We start from the raw sequence: 13792 nt of genomic DNA, 5'->3' as shown, positions 1-13792 counted from the left end.
AACCTGACTCTGTAATCTGGTTCCCCATGAGCTCTGTGTGGGATGGGGGAAAGGAGGACTTTTGCACAACCCCTCCATGGGCTGTGAGATAATGGAGACTCCCTCTTCTGGAAAACACCTCTTTTCTCACCCCATTTCTGCATTCACCCTGGAGGATTTGCTTACCCATACATTCAGCTCACCCAGCCATTGGACAGGATAAGACAAGATCAGGTTAAAACAAAATGTCCCCAGTTCTCCTTTTCACCATGGTAGTCCCCTGAAGTGAGTAGAGATACTCCTCAGTTCCCCAGCTCAGCTCTGGGAAGGAATTGCCTGCTGGAAGGACCTTGTGTCAAGCAGTAGGACGGAAGGCAATTGACAGAAACAGACGGACAGGAAGTTCAGATGAACATGAGGAAGAACTTCTTTACTGTGCAGTGATTCCACACCAGAACAGAACGCCCAGAGAGGGTGTGGAGTCTCCTTCAGTGAAGATATTCAAGAAGGGTCTGGATGCAATCCTGTGCTGTGTGCTCTGGGATGGCCCTACTTGAGCAGGGAGTTTGGTCCAGATGACCCCCTGTGGTCCCTTCCAGCCTGACCCATTCAGTGATTCTGTGATTGATGGGGTTATACTCACAGCACAGGCAGTTTTCAGAAGGGACATGACACCCAGCATTATGTCTGCTCTCAAATGGTGCCTTTCCTAATAAGCCACAACTATTTGTGCTTGCAGCGCTGGCCTCAAGGCATCACATGATGTGGGTCAATAAGGGCTGCAGTTATCCATCTGACCAAAACTGCAGGTGCAAAATTATGCCTGCAGCTATCTGAGGCCATAAAAGCAAGGCATCCTCTGAAGCTGCCACTCAGTAGCTCAGTGAGCCCTTCCTCTCCCAACCATGCCCCATGGGATGCTTCTCTGGTACATGGTCTGTTCACTCGGACGAAGGAGAAACACAATCTTACCCTTCCTTTCCTGGCAGTAGTGTCTAGGAGGGTTGGTTTTTTAGTGGACCATGACTATTGTTACAATTGCTGCTTCATCAGACAGAATTATTAGTCTGTCAGTAATGTGTTAGACAGCAAAACTAGTCTCAAATGCCTGCTAATTATCTAAATAAGCAAATTTGCTTCCCTTCCCACCGTGGTCACTCGTGTCTTGTGTCATTTGTGCAGCTGAAGCTGTGATCCTTCAAATGCCCCTGCAAATAGTTGTTATTACAAGGGTTGTGTCCTCAAAGCACAGAGGCTCCTGATATGAGGGGAAGATGCTGGACTAGTTCCTCAGGGCCTGATCCAAATCCTTTTGAAATCAGTAGAAAAATGCTCCCAGTCTTTCATGGCTTTGGATTATATCATCAGATAGTAACATTTTCCAGGCAAGAATTTTGCTTCAATCATCACTTGAATACATTTGAGAGATGTGGCAGTTGATAAAATACTCAGCCTTGAGCCAATACAGCCAGTGAAAGCCCTGAATATATTGGTGGTTTTTGCAACATAATAGTATTTTTCCTGGGGAAAGCAACAATCTGATCTGCTTGTTTGGCCAGAGTCACACCTGCAGTAGCTTTTCAGTTGCTTAGAGACATCCAAAACATGAAAATGTGTCTATCAGTGTAAGGGTTTGGGGCAGCAGATGTCCACAGGGCTTTAGTGCATGTCCTCTGCCTACTGCGCAGAGTTCAGTGTGCCGTCATTTAAATGCCAACACTCTGCTCCAACAGGCAGAGCTGCCTGCCTGCTCTGCCTCACAGAAGCCAAAATCCCAGAAGAGTGCCATACCACTATCATGGGTCAAAAAATGGTATGACTTCCCTGCAATGCTCTATCCCCCGCTGCCTCCATTGCTCCAGACCTTCCTTCAGGCTGCTGTGTGTGGGCTGTGGCAGTGAGCTCCCTGTCCCTGGATCTTCAGAAGGTAAATTTGTGCCTTGAAGCCACAGTCCCCAAGAAGATACAGCCCAGAAGCAAGTGCCAGGGGCTGAGTGTGGGACAGGATGGCAGTTGCTGACATGAGGGCAGTGACACTTGGGCAGGGGCCAGATGACCCCAGGGGTGGCTGGTGATGCACAAGGAACCTGAAAGGCCTCATCCCAGGAGTCATCTGAGGAGTGTACTGGGAGGCAGCTCCTCTTTGTCTCCCACCTAATGAAGGATTGAAGAAGAGAAGTTCCTGTCCCTCCACCAGCCTGCACCTGAGTTAAATGCCCAGTAGCTTCTCAAATGCCTCCCTTTTTTGTTTAAATCTGCACAGCATAGCTGCTGGAGGAGTCTGAGATGAGGCAATCACAGAACTTCTCCACAAGGGTACCATTTCATACAAATCTCAAAGCATGAGTTTTCTTGCAACAGTATTCGTTTTACTCAGGGAGGTTACCAAGGACATAATGAAAACCATCATCAAAGCCCAGGTGAATTTTTCCACCTCCCAGAGATTTCCCTTCACAGATGTGGCTTATGATCCTGCAAGCACACAGCTAGCTGTAAGGCTGCAGATCTGGGGCTGTAAAAGAAAACCCTGTGCGTTTAGTGAAAGGAGATAGGGCCATCTAGTGACAAGAGAAACTTGCGTTCTTCATTCCGTTCATTCCATTCTTCATTCCATTCTTCCTATCACAAGCCCATGAAAACCTGTTCTGGCCACTAGGACTGGCACGGGCAGCCCCTCGCTCAGGACGTGCATGCTGAACCTCATGAAGTTCACATCGCTGGAGCTTTGCATGGTCCTCAGCAAAGCACAAAAGCAAAGCTTTTGTGAGCAGAGATGGCAAGCAGAAAGGCTGCTTGGATCTCTGACAAAGTTTGGGTTTGGGAAGAGCCCGTGGTGCCTTACGGGCAGTGCAGGAGACCAGGCGCAGGCAGAGCTTGACAGGATGGACAGTGGGAAATAGGGCTCTTGTGTTTGTTGGGAAATGGTTTCCCCAAGATTTTTTTTTTTAACTGCTGTAGGCAAGCAAGAAAAAATTCAGGACAGGAAAGATGTTTCTTAGGGAAAAAAAGAAAAGAACAAAAAGCATTTTGTTTCAAAATATACATTAATTTTATTTCTTAAAAATAATTAAGAGGTTCTAGAAATTGTGGAAATTGTGTCCTCTTTAAGTAAGTACTTGTGCATGGCATTCCCTCTGACCTAAACAAGTCTTCCATAATATCATTAGCATACTGAAAAAATTTTATTTCTTATCTAAGGAAGCATTTTCTTTTCTTCTTTCCTTTACTTCTCTCTTTGTCTAGAACATTCCTCCTTTCCTCTGAAGAATTCACACAACTTACCTTGTTATCAGTTTAGCTAATTACATTACTGCACTTCCCAGCAAATTAAGATCCAAAGCCTGCCGGTTTACAGTAAACTCCACAAAGAAAGGGATAATGAGGTTACTTTGCAGGTTTTGTTCCTTGGGTAGTTTCCATACACTTAGTTTATAAAGTGAGAGATAAGGTAGGTGCCATAGCTGTTATGTTACCCTTCCCAAGCATAGTCCAGGTCTCCCAGCAATTCTGGGAAGGAAGGGATTCTCTTGCTGGAGACCCAGAGTTGAGGTCGTTTTCCCCAGGGTAGAGAGGGAGACAATATGTGTACTGAAAGCAGAGCCAGAACAGGGATCATTTGTATTCCTTAGGCTGTATCCCTGCTGCTCCTGAGCAAAGTGGTTCTGTTCCAACCACAAAGCCCTCAAGCCCAGGTCTTCTACTTACGCCATCAGATTTCCCTATGAACAAAATACAGGGGTGTCACCTTGTGCTGGGAAGAGAAAACCACTTCCAAGCACCTGTAATGGATGAGGGGTGGATGGTAGCCCATCATAGTGGTGCTTTCATAGCATGAGGATGGAGATACCTGTGGGAGTGTGGCATGATGCTGTCTGATGATGTGGGGCTGGGACCACCACACCAGGTCTGCACTGAACCAGCAGCAGACTAGCTTGGGGCAAGTCAGGACAGACTAAGCTGTACCAAGCTCTGCTGGGAGGGAAAAGGACTTGAACTCCATTTTTGTGGGGAACTTCCAACTGCAAAGTTTGGTTTGACTCAGAATGGAAAGAAACCGAACATAGTCTGAACCACAAAACACCACAAAGCAATCTGTTCAGAAACAATCTACTTGTTTGGATTATCCTCTGATTTCTACTTTTCTTTTGAAAATAAAGGCCAAAATTTTGCTTTTGTTGTTCCCACAGAAAGGTTATTTTCTATCAGATAACAGGTTTTGGACATTTTCTACTTAGTGGTTTGTTCATACCTGCAGTCCCAGCCAGAAACTCAGCATTAATATTCTGGTTATTTCCCACATCCCTAATTAAGCTAAGGTGGCATGAGTGGATGTAATAAGAGTGAAGGGCATGGAAGGACTACAAGGGCAATGCAGTCATCAAAAAAAGAAAAATGCTTTTGTGTAGGCTTACAATTTAAACCGAGAATTCCCTACAGTTATTACCTGATTGCAGTCAATCTCTATCACACTTTGTTTTGATTGTTTTCTTATATGTTCTTCTTCCCAGATCCTCTCAGCTCCCTTTGGTCATTTTTGGGTGAAAAATTCACCCACATTTTGTGCTTATTCATAAATCTGCATACTGGGGCAAGAGGCTGTGCTACATGTTCACCCAGCCCTTGGCATCCCCCAGTAGGGATTCCAGCCTTTCACTGCTGTTACAAATGCAGAACAAGTGCCTCAGCAGTTCATGGATCTCTCTTACCCTCTCATCTCAAGGTGTTACTCTGGTCATGGTTAATCAATTGTGAGCCTGGGAGTGACAAATCAGTTCAGTCAAGTCACTTTAATAACTTTAGAGCCAGGTCCAAAGACTGTAGCTGTCCCACAGTGCTGGCTGTGACACTTAGTCAGGGTCAACATTAAATTAAAAGGTCTAATTCTGAATGTATTGAAACAGAAAGCTCTCTGTGAAGATGTAGTCCACCAGACCCTCCAGTTGCTGGAAGCTGGGCAAATATGTGTTGTGCTTTCTGGAAAGGACTCCAAACAAAAGAGTTTCCTGTTGAAAAGTCTCCATATCTCCATCACAGTAAACAGAAAAATACAAAACCCTTCTTCACTTTGTATCAAGCTGGCAAAACTACTTTTCACTATTCTATCTCATATCTGTTAGTAAGTCTGTGACTGCAGCTGACTTGGCTGATAAGTCACCAATCAGATTTACTCATCAGACTCTCTGGCCATTCTAGTTTAGTCTCTATTTTCCCTGCCCACCTAAAAGATGTTGCTGTGCTCCATAGCAAGCAGCTGCCATGCCTCTGATGGGTGTCTTAAATACATCATCTGCCTCAGAGGAAACTGCCTTTCCCTGCTATAGCAGATTTTGGGAACTAGAGGACTGAATCATTCAGCTCATGCTCTTGGGAGAAGTCTTTTTACCTCATTAAGAGAACTAGCTCTCTTTACAAATTTTTATTGTAATTAGCACATCTGGACCACATCGTTTTCCTCTTATATCTCTCCTGTTGTCCATGCTGCCCCTCTGTCCTGACTACTGTCTTTTCCTGTGCCATCCCTGGAAGTGTTCAAGACCAAGTTGGATGGGACTTTGAATGACCTGATCTTGTAGGTGGTGAGGGGGTTGGAACTGATGATTTTTAAGGTCTCTTCCAACCCAGGCCATTCTAAGGTTCTATGTTTCAATGATCCAAAACCACACACAAAAGTGCTACTTGGGTGCCCATCAGACCAATGCTCTCTGCAGCTCGAATGTCAAGTGACAAATGCCTGCTGAGCCATGAGCTGCCCAGGAGGGGCAGGGAGGGATGCCATCAGGACAGGGAGAGCTTGGACAAGCAATCAGCTTGCGTATGGTTTGCAGGCAGAAGGACAGATTGCATCAGTTATCTAATGATAAGCAGGGGGGTCAGTTGAATCACTGAGCATTCACTCAGAGGCACATTTACAGCTTTGCCTTACTCAGAAGGTGCCGAGTTGTGTACATGTGCACAGCGATGTGTTACGGTGTTTGCAGTTGCCCTGTTGGTTGAGTTTGCTTGTTTCCTGTGCTTTGGTCAATTGGTTTGCCACCAGCGTGCAGCTCTACCTCCTACATGAAACAGTCCTGCTAAATAGATACCCTGTCCCTATGAGAGGGATGAAACAGCAAGGTTTTGGAGCCCAGCAAAGACTCCCTTTTTCAAAAATTTTCTTAGCAGTCATCTGTTTTCAGGGAAGAAAATTATGATTAATTAATTCCTGGGATCTGAGTTGATTACCAGGCCACTGAGCCCAGCAAAGCCATACCAGTACAAGCCAGTTTAAGCAGAAGAGCCTCTACAGGCTCCAACAATGGGCTCTACACTTGTATCCCCTCCCGCACGCAACTTCTGACGCTTGTAGGTGATTTCACTGAGCTTTTATGACAACAACAAGGGAAAAAAGCCTTGGGAACTAACATTGCTCAGCAAGACACAGCCTGCAGCATGTTTTTTATGGCAAAGAACTCTCAGCGTTCCTGGCTTCATTTCCTTAGTGCTCACAGCATTCCCCCTTTATGGCAGGGCTGTGCCCCACCCCAACATGCAAGGCCACATCCTGGGCTCAGTCAAATCACTGGGGCAGCAGAGAGCTGGGATTCAAAAGCCTACATGAGTTAAAACAAGGCTAATCTGGGCAAGGCAGCAACTGAGAGATTGCTGTTACAGCCAGCATCATCAAGGCACAAAGCCACTGCCTAGGCAGGGCACCAGTGACTTTGAGTGGCTGGTGGGAAGGGCTCCATCAGTGTGTGGCTGGGACCATGGTCAAACACAGAGAGACACCATGGTCTCAATGGTTTTCAGTGCTTGAGCTGTTATGCTCCAGACCAGCTGGGCTACCTCTGCCTGGTGCTGCCCTGTGAGGTACCCTCCTTGGAGCCATTGCAAAGGTACAACCAGCAGATGCATGAAAAGCTGCTGTCATTTATATCCCTAGTGCCAGGTTTCCTGGGCTGGTGGCCAGGGGTTTTCCTTATCAGTAGTAACTTTATAATGTAAGATTTCTGCTCACATCAAAAGGAAGGAAATAGAGAAATATATTCTCAAATAAAGGGATTTGTTCCTAAAAAGTCAATAAAGGTGGTAGGGGACCTAATGGCAGAGTCTGGCCTGTAAAGCATGTGAGGAGAACAGCTGGTCATGAAAATACAGCATTTCGGAGGGTGGGGTAAGACCCTACAGTTCTAGGAATAATGCAAGATCTTTGGAAACCAGAAACACACATCAGAGCTTATTTTCTCCCAAGGCAGTTGGACATTAATTAAGCTGACATTAAGAAGCACTATGTTGCAGGCAGGAGGAGTCTGATGCTCTCTGCAGTGTCCCTTCCCCTTCTAGCCAGGCTCCACTCTTTTCTCACTTCAGCTGCATGGGGCAGGGGGACTCTTGCCTTTGCTGCTCACATGGTTAGGTAAATCCCAGAAGATGCCCACTATCTGTGTCAGGAGGAAATCTGGATGGAGCATACTTGAAATCTCCTGAGAGATGAGATTGCTGTGGCTGAGCTTGCCTTCCCCTGAGCAGGGATTTTTGTGAGTCAAAATGGTTTTTTACTCCAGCCTTTACTGAACTTGGCTGTTCCCCAGTTATTTTAGCCCAGATTTTTCTAGCAAGTGAGGTTTAGCTTTTGCAGACATGCTGTCTATCCCATGAGGTTTTTACCTTGCTCGTTCTCAGGCAAAGAAAGTACCATTTGTTATATGAGCATATGAGACAAGCAGCAGCTTGTAGTTTCATTATTAATTATTTACCAGACAAAGAAAGCTTGCCCATCTGGGAATTTTATATTTTCCCAGGGTAATGAATGGACAGTCATGACATGAGAATGCAGGAGTGTTATTGGTATTCCCAGCTGCTAGACAAAGAGGTATCCATTCTATAAAATCATTAGAAATTACTTGTCTATGCGGGGAACTTGGTCATAACCCTTTTTGAGATGTTCCCATGCAGAATTGCACACTGCAGGAAATCAGTCTGGCAGGTACAGTAACTCTGGTAACACTGCCCACATAGTGGCAGTTCAGCTCTGAATTATAACAAGCTGGACTCTATCTGGACATTTGAAAGTTAACTATCTACTTGCAACTCAAGCCTGTCCTGCTTGGGATTTAAGTTCATAGCTAACTTGCTAAGAGTGTGAGTCAATCCAGTGAAACCCTCCTTAGCTCTGTTATGCTGCAAACCCACAGGCCAGCTGGAAATATTTATGTTTGAGCACAAAAGGACCTCCACAAGCTCCTCGATGATCTCATGCTGCCAATCCTTCCCATTTCTTCTGTTTGCATCAAGACAGGAGGACATTGTCCTCAGTCAGTGTCAGTCTTGATCCCTTGGATGACAGTGATAGGATGGTGGGTGCAGCTGGCATGAGCTGCATTTCTCTGCAGGCACCTCAGTGCACAGCCACTGTTAGCACAACATTTTTGGCATAAGACTTCTTGGAAAATGTCTTTGTTTCTGTCACAGGAGCACAGAGGAACCAGAGTTGGTGGCTTCAGCCAGATCTTCCACCTCTGTAAATAGTCATAAGCTCATCTCACCACCTGAGATACAAATTTCCTCCTGTACTCACTTTAACTCTTGTTGCCCTGTGGGAGCTCACATCAGAGAGTAAAACTAGCCAGCCTGAGGCAGAAGCATCATGTAACCAAGAATCTTCTGGCTGCTGTTAGGACAACAGAGCAATTTGCCATCTTCCTTTTCCTCTCTTGCCTGTAATTATGCTTCAGTCACTGGTCATCTGTTCTCTTCAGACCTATAATCCAGCAACCTTTCCGGTCCTGTCACCAACAAGTACTTATTTGTTTGCACAGCTAGGAAGGCTTAGGCTTCTTTTTCTGCTCTCTTGGGAAGACACAAACTGCAGCTGTCAACGTAACACCGATAATGTACCTCACTTAGAAAAAAAAATCAATAGGTGCTGTAAGTGTTAACCATATGGGCATAACAGTAAACATGTTCTGAAAGCCCCAGGAAATGTTAAATGAAAGCAGAGCTGCAGTGGGGAAGGCAGCAGGGTCGCCATGACTCAGTGCAGGCAGAGATTTCCCTTCATGTTGTGCATGTAGTGATGCCCATCTCTGACATATTTAACAAGATATAAAGTTGTAGTGTCCTGTATGGTCACTAAATTGTCTTCTGTAAGCAACTATGCGTATTTGACTTAGGCACCTTTCTAGCAGAGTGGAAAGCATTTCTAAGGAACCATAAAAAGTCATTACATATGCAGAACAATTGAACCTCCTCAGCATCTGTGGTAGGAAACACATCTGTCTTCTGTCCCTTTCTTTCCTAAATGTCTCCCTGAATCAACTTTTATGGGAGGGTCGTAAATATCCCTTTCTATTTGAATCCAGGAGTTAACAATACCCCCTGTGACCATAAACACAAGATGTTTCATTGAGGAAAGAGGTGCACTCAAGTAAGCAGAGATCTTTGTGACAGTTGCTGCCAGTATGGTCACCATGCACCGCTAATCACATTAGTGGGAGATCACGGAGGTGGCCAGCAGACAGCAAAAGAAAGAGGGAGAGAAAAGCAAGACTAATCTTGTTAAAAGGGAAGCAAAGATAGACGCTACTTTTACACAGAAGCTTATAACGTCCCCATTTTCCCAGGGCTGGAATCACCTGGATGCTCTCTGAGCAGTGCGGCTGCTGCTGCTGTTGTGGAAACAAACAGCTCCACACTCTTGTGTTACCAAGGGCTAGTTTAACTTACAGATCTTTTCCATCCATGGTCTCTTCATTTCTGCACAGGCAACCTTGAATCCTTCTTAAAGTAGAGGTTTACTTGCCTCCAGATGATTTTAAAAGCAGTACAACTAGTTTTAAACCACTGCATGAGATCCTTTTCCACCAGAGGAAGACCCACCATTTTCAACAGAAAAAACAAAGGCCTGTTCTAAAATATTCATGTATTTTCTCATTCTCCTCTGGAGAGGCAATATCAGATGTTCAAAGGTGCCTTCTTCCTGAATTAAGTCTTTTGCTCTCTCCTTGCATGAGGGTGATGGACAGATCCCAAATGTGCACTTTTCTTACTTGAAGAGGCACAAAACACTCCCCAGACTGGGAGCTAAGGATTAGGTAAGCATTCACTAAATGGCCTCTGGCAGTCCCCCCAGTAGAGTTTCATCCTTTAGTCCTGGCACACAACCTTTCCATGCTGTAAGCCATGATGCAGATATGTCGTCTCAGGGCTGAGGTGCCACTCCGTCATCCCACATGTGGTGGAGAAGGGATGAGAGAGAGGGCTGCAGGAGGAGAGGTGCTCCTGACCAGACACACTCACAGAAGCATAGGCACCAGAACCTGCACACAGCTCAGTGAGCAGGATGCTGTTGAGGCTCTCCAGCCGACTGGGAGCCCAGAGCCCACAGCACTCAAGTCAGTGAGCTTCCAATTCAGCTAAGCAAGACTAAGCTTTGGGGAAAGATTTTCATCTTTTGGGGAACCAGGGCCTGGAGTGCAACACCTGTCAGAGTTATGTCAGGGTAACTCTCCAAGCCAGTGCTGAAGGGTTGAGGGGTACAGCCTTTCTGAGTACTTCTCCAGCAAGATAACCCCTTCTCCCACCACCCATGACTGTGTACCTAGAAGAATTGTGTTAATGGACCCCCTCCACAGAGTTTAATTTTAGGAGGGAAAACAACATCTTGATATCTGAAAGGAGCCTTAACCTGTTTTTTTGCTCAGCCTTTAGTATCATACTACAGAGCTGAGGGTGGATAAACAAAGTTCTTGCGTCAGTGGTTGTGATGTCTGCTACTACAAGTGCTGGTGCCTTGCCAATTAATCAAATGGAGCAGGGAAAGAGAACCTGACAGATGGGCAGGAGAAATCCTTGATGGAAAATATGACTTGTTGTTGCATGGGGTGGCAGTGGCAGGAGGGAGCAAAAATATGAAGAAACAAGTGGAAATCTAGAGGCAAGGACAGTGATGATGCCTTCATAGCTGAGAGCCCATGCCCAGTCTGGTGAGGATCAGCCATTTGTTGCCTTGATATTTCATCAAGTTCTTAAATACCAAATGCAAAATGGAGACTCTTTTGGCACTAAGACAATGATTTCACTATGGATTAGTGGTGGCTAAATGAACTGGCTGTTGTCAGTGTCCTGGGGCACTTGAGCTCCCCTTGCCATCATAGGGCCTTTCAGGAGGGGCAGAAGCATTGGTCAGGAGTGGAGCCCCTGGGGATAGGAGAGATGGGCTGCAGGAAGAGGAGAGGCCATGAAGGAAAAGCTCTAGGAATGTTTTCAGCAAGGTTTGGGAAAGGTGGTTGGATTGGGGACACAATTCTGGGAAGCAGTGTCTGTGCAATGCAGAGATCCCTGCAATGAAGAGGAGCCCAGGCAGACACAACATTTCTAAGCATCAGACAGCAGGACCTCTTGGTACCCAGTTAACTGAGGGGAACCTGAAATCTTTTCTCTCCCAAGAGATAGATGTTTTTTTCATTTTCCAGTCCCAGGAGTGGATCAGTGAGACCAGAACCTTCCAACTCTGCTTCTCCACTTTTCTTTCTGCTCTCTTCTCTCCCTGCAGGGACAATGCTGCACCCCAAATTGGGTGGCATCAGGGGTACCTTCCCTAGCCTCTGCAGTCCCTTCTATTTCACATGATCTTGATCTTGACACTGACTATTTAATCATGGCTGGGGGAGAGCCTGGGACCCACACAGAACAGGGAACCAGGAGCTGTGAGAGGGAGAAAAGGCAGCAAAGGGAATAAAGGAGATGGGGCTACAGATGCCAGGAAACAGAACAAAGACATGCCTGAAAGGAGGAGAAAGAACAGACAGAAAATGGTGCTGGGAAGCTTGTTTGGGTACTGCACAAAGTCAGCATTTATTCATGTGCAAACCTCTTGCAGGCTGCAGGGAACATCCTGCCTGTGCAAGTACCCAAATGCACACTGCATTTCAACTGCAAAGGCTATGGGCAGCTGAACCTGCACCCTACTTACCTCTTCTCTAGGGGCATGTCTGGATTACTATTACTATTATGATAATTATTACTGGTTGTAATAGTAGTACTTCTATTAATAAAATTACTGTTATTATTATTGTTGTTTCCTGATTTTCCCAGGAATATGGACTTTTGTCTCATGCAGGCAAGAAAATAATCTGTGGTTTGCTTTTGTCTTAAAAAGAAAACACCTTCCTTTCTGTTTTGATGATGTCTGTCCCTCGGTTACCCCCTTGGCTAAGACAGCATATTGATCCTTCCCCTGGGCTCTGACCCCTCCATGCCTTCTCTGTTTACAGAGTTATCTTTAACATTCCTGCCTCTTCCTCACTGCTCAGGGGCAGCAAACATTTCAGGTAAAATTGATCCAGTGGATACAAAGAAAGACGTCATAAAGGAACCTGGGGCACGAGGCCATTCGTGTCCTCTCTGCCATCACATAAGCCTGCTGTGGGTCAGTTCAGCATTAACTGGCTCCTGAGGTGGGTTCTCATAAAAAGCAGTACTGAGAGGCTCTCCCAGTGCAAACTGGGATGTCAGTACAATTATCATCGTTACTTTTGTGCAATGAACTGGACAAACCTTAATTCCACCTTTCTCCTGAGACATGCTCACAGGTTTTGAAGGCTAGACAAATGATGCAGACCACCCAGCCTGACTTGCATTGCACAGCTCAGAGCCTCTTACCCCTGATTACAGCTTCAGCCCCCTGGTTTGTGCAAGTGCACAAGTTCCACTTTCAGAAGTGGAACAGGACTCTTCTCAGTGTTTGTCAACACCTTCATCAGACCTACCTCCAGCTATGCAAGGGCTACTCAAAACAAACTAACTTTTCTTGGAGACATTCTGTGTCTTTTCCATCTTGTAACCATAGATAGGGTACAAAAAGGATGTATTAAAGTAACTGCTTTCAGGTCCAGTTCCTCTCATTGTTCGCTGGTCCTGTAGACCATGTTCAGATGGTTGCAGATCAATACAAGTGATACTGGAAACCCATCACTTCTCTCAGGGAAATTACACCTTGGGCTACGGTGTCAAGCTCCTATGTAGGTACCCTGCTTGCCCTCCTGAAATGTCACATTTTCTCCTGCAGAGTGGCCTAAACTGAGACACAGGGGTGAGGTGGTGGTGCATGATTTCCCTCTCAAAGGAACAGGAATGTTTAACCTTCAGGCATAGCCCTGCTTAGCACGGCAGTACCCAATTCCTTGCATGACTCCTTTGCCTGCCTTTCCCCAAGGTGTGTGGGATCATAACTCCAGCTATGCTGTGCTCAGAGGAAGCGTGGGGAGTGTGGGAGGGGGAAGGACCCACAGTGCACTCCGCAAATCACAGGCAGTGGCCTCAATCCTTGTGCAAACAAGAACAGCATTAATCTGTAAACTGACAAACACAAAGTAAAAAAAAAAAAACAAAACACAAACAAACAAACAAACAGCAAAAAAACCAAACCAACAAACAACAAAACAAAAAACAACCCCCCCCCCCAAAAAAACCAACCAGAAAAAAAAACATAAACAATTCCACATGTCCAAAAATGTCCAAAAATCATGTTTTGGCCACTCTAGGTGATGGTAGCTTCATGCTCCATCAAGTAAGGACTCGATTCCCAGCAGCTGTGGGCAGCTATTTACTCTCCAGGTCTCAATCCTCAGAGGCACTTGAGTGGCACACAAATGCTACAGGTAGGCTGGCAGGAAAGCTGCTGACTGGGTTGAGGTCTGCAGGAGCAGCTCAAGGGCTGTTTGCTTGCTGGTTGTTCTAGGCAAGCTCATCCCGATAAAGAAGAAAATTCATCTAATGAAGTTGGATGTATAAGAGTTTTCCCTTCATCCTAGTTCTATGTGGATTTTTATAA

The sequence above is a fragment of the Vidua chalybeata genome, chromosome 2, assembly GCF_026979565.1.
Source record: "Vidua chalybeata isolate OUT-0048 chromosome 2, bVidCha1 merged haplotype, whole genome shotgun sequence".
Lineage (NCBI taxonomy): Eukaryota > Metazoa > Chordata > Aves > Passeriformes > Viduidae > Vidua > Vidua chalybeata.
Note: the sequence above shows the minus strand (reverse complement) of the source record.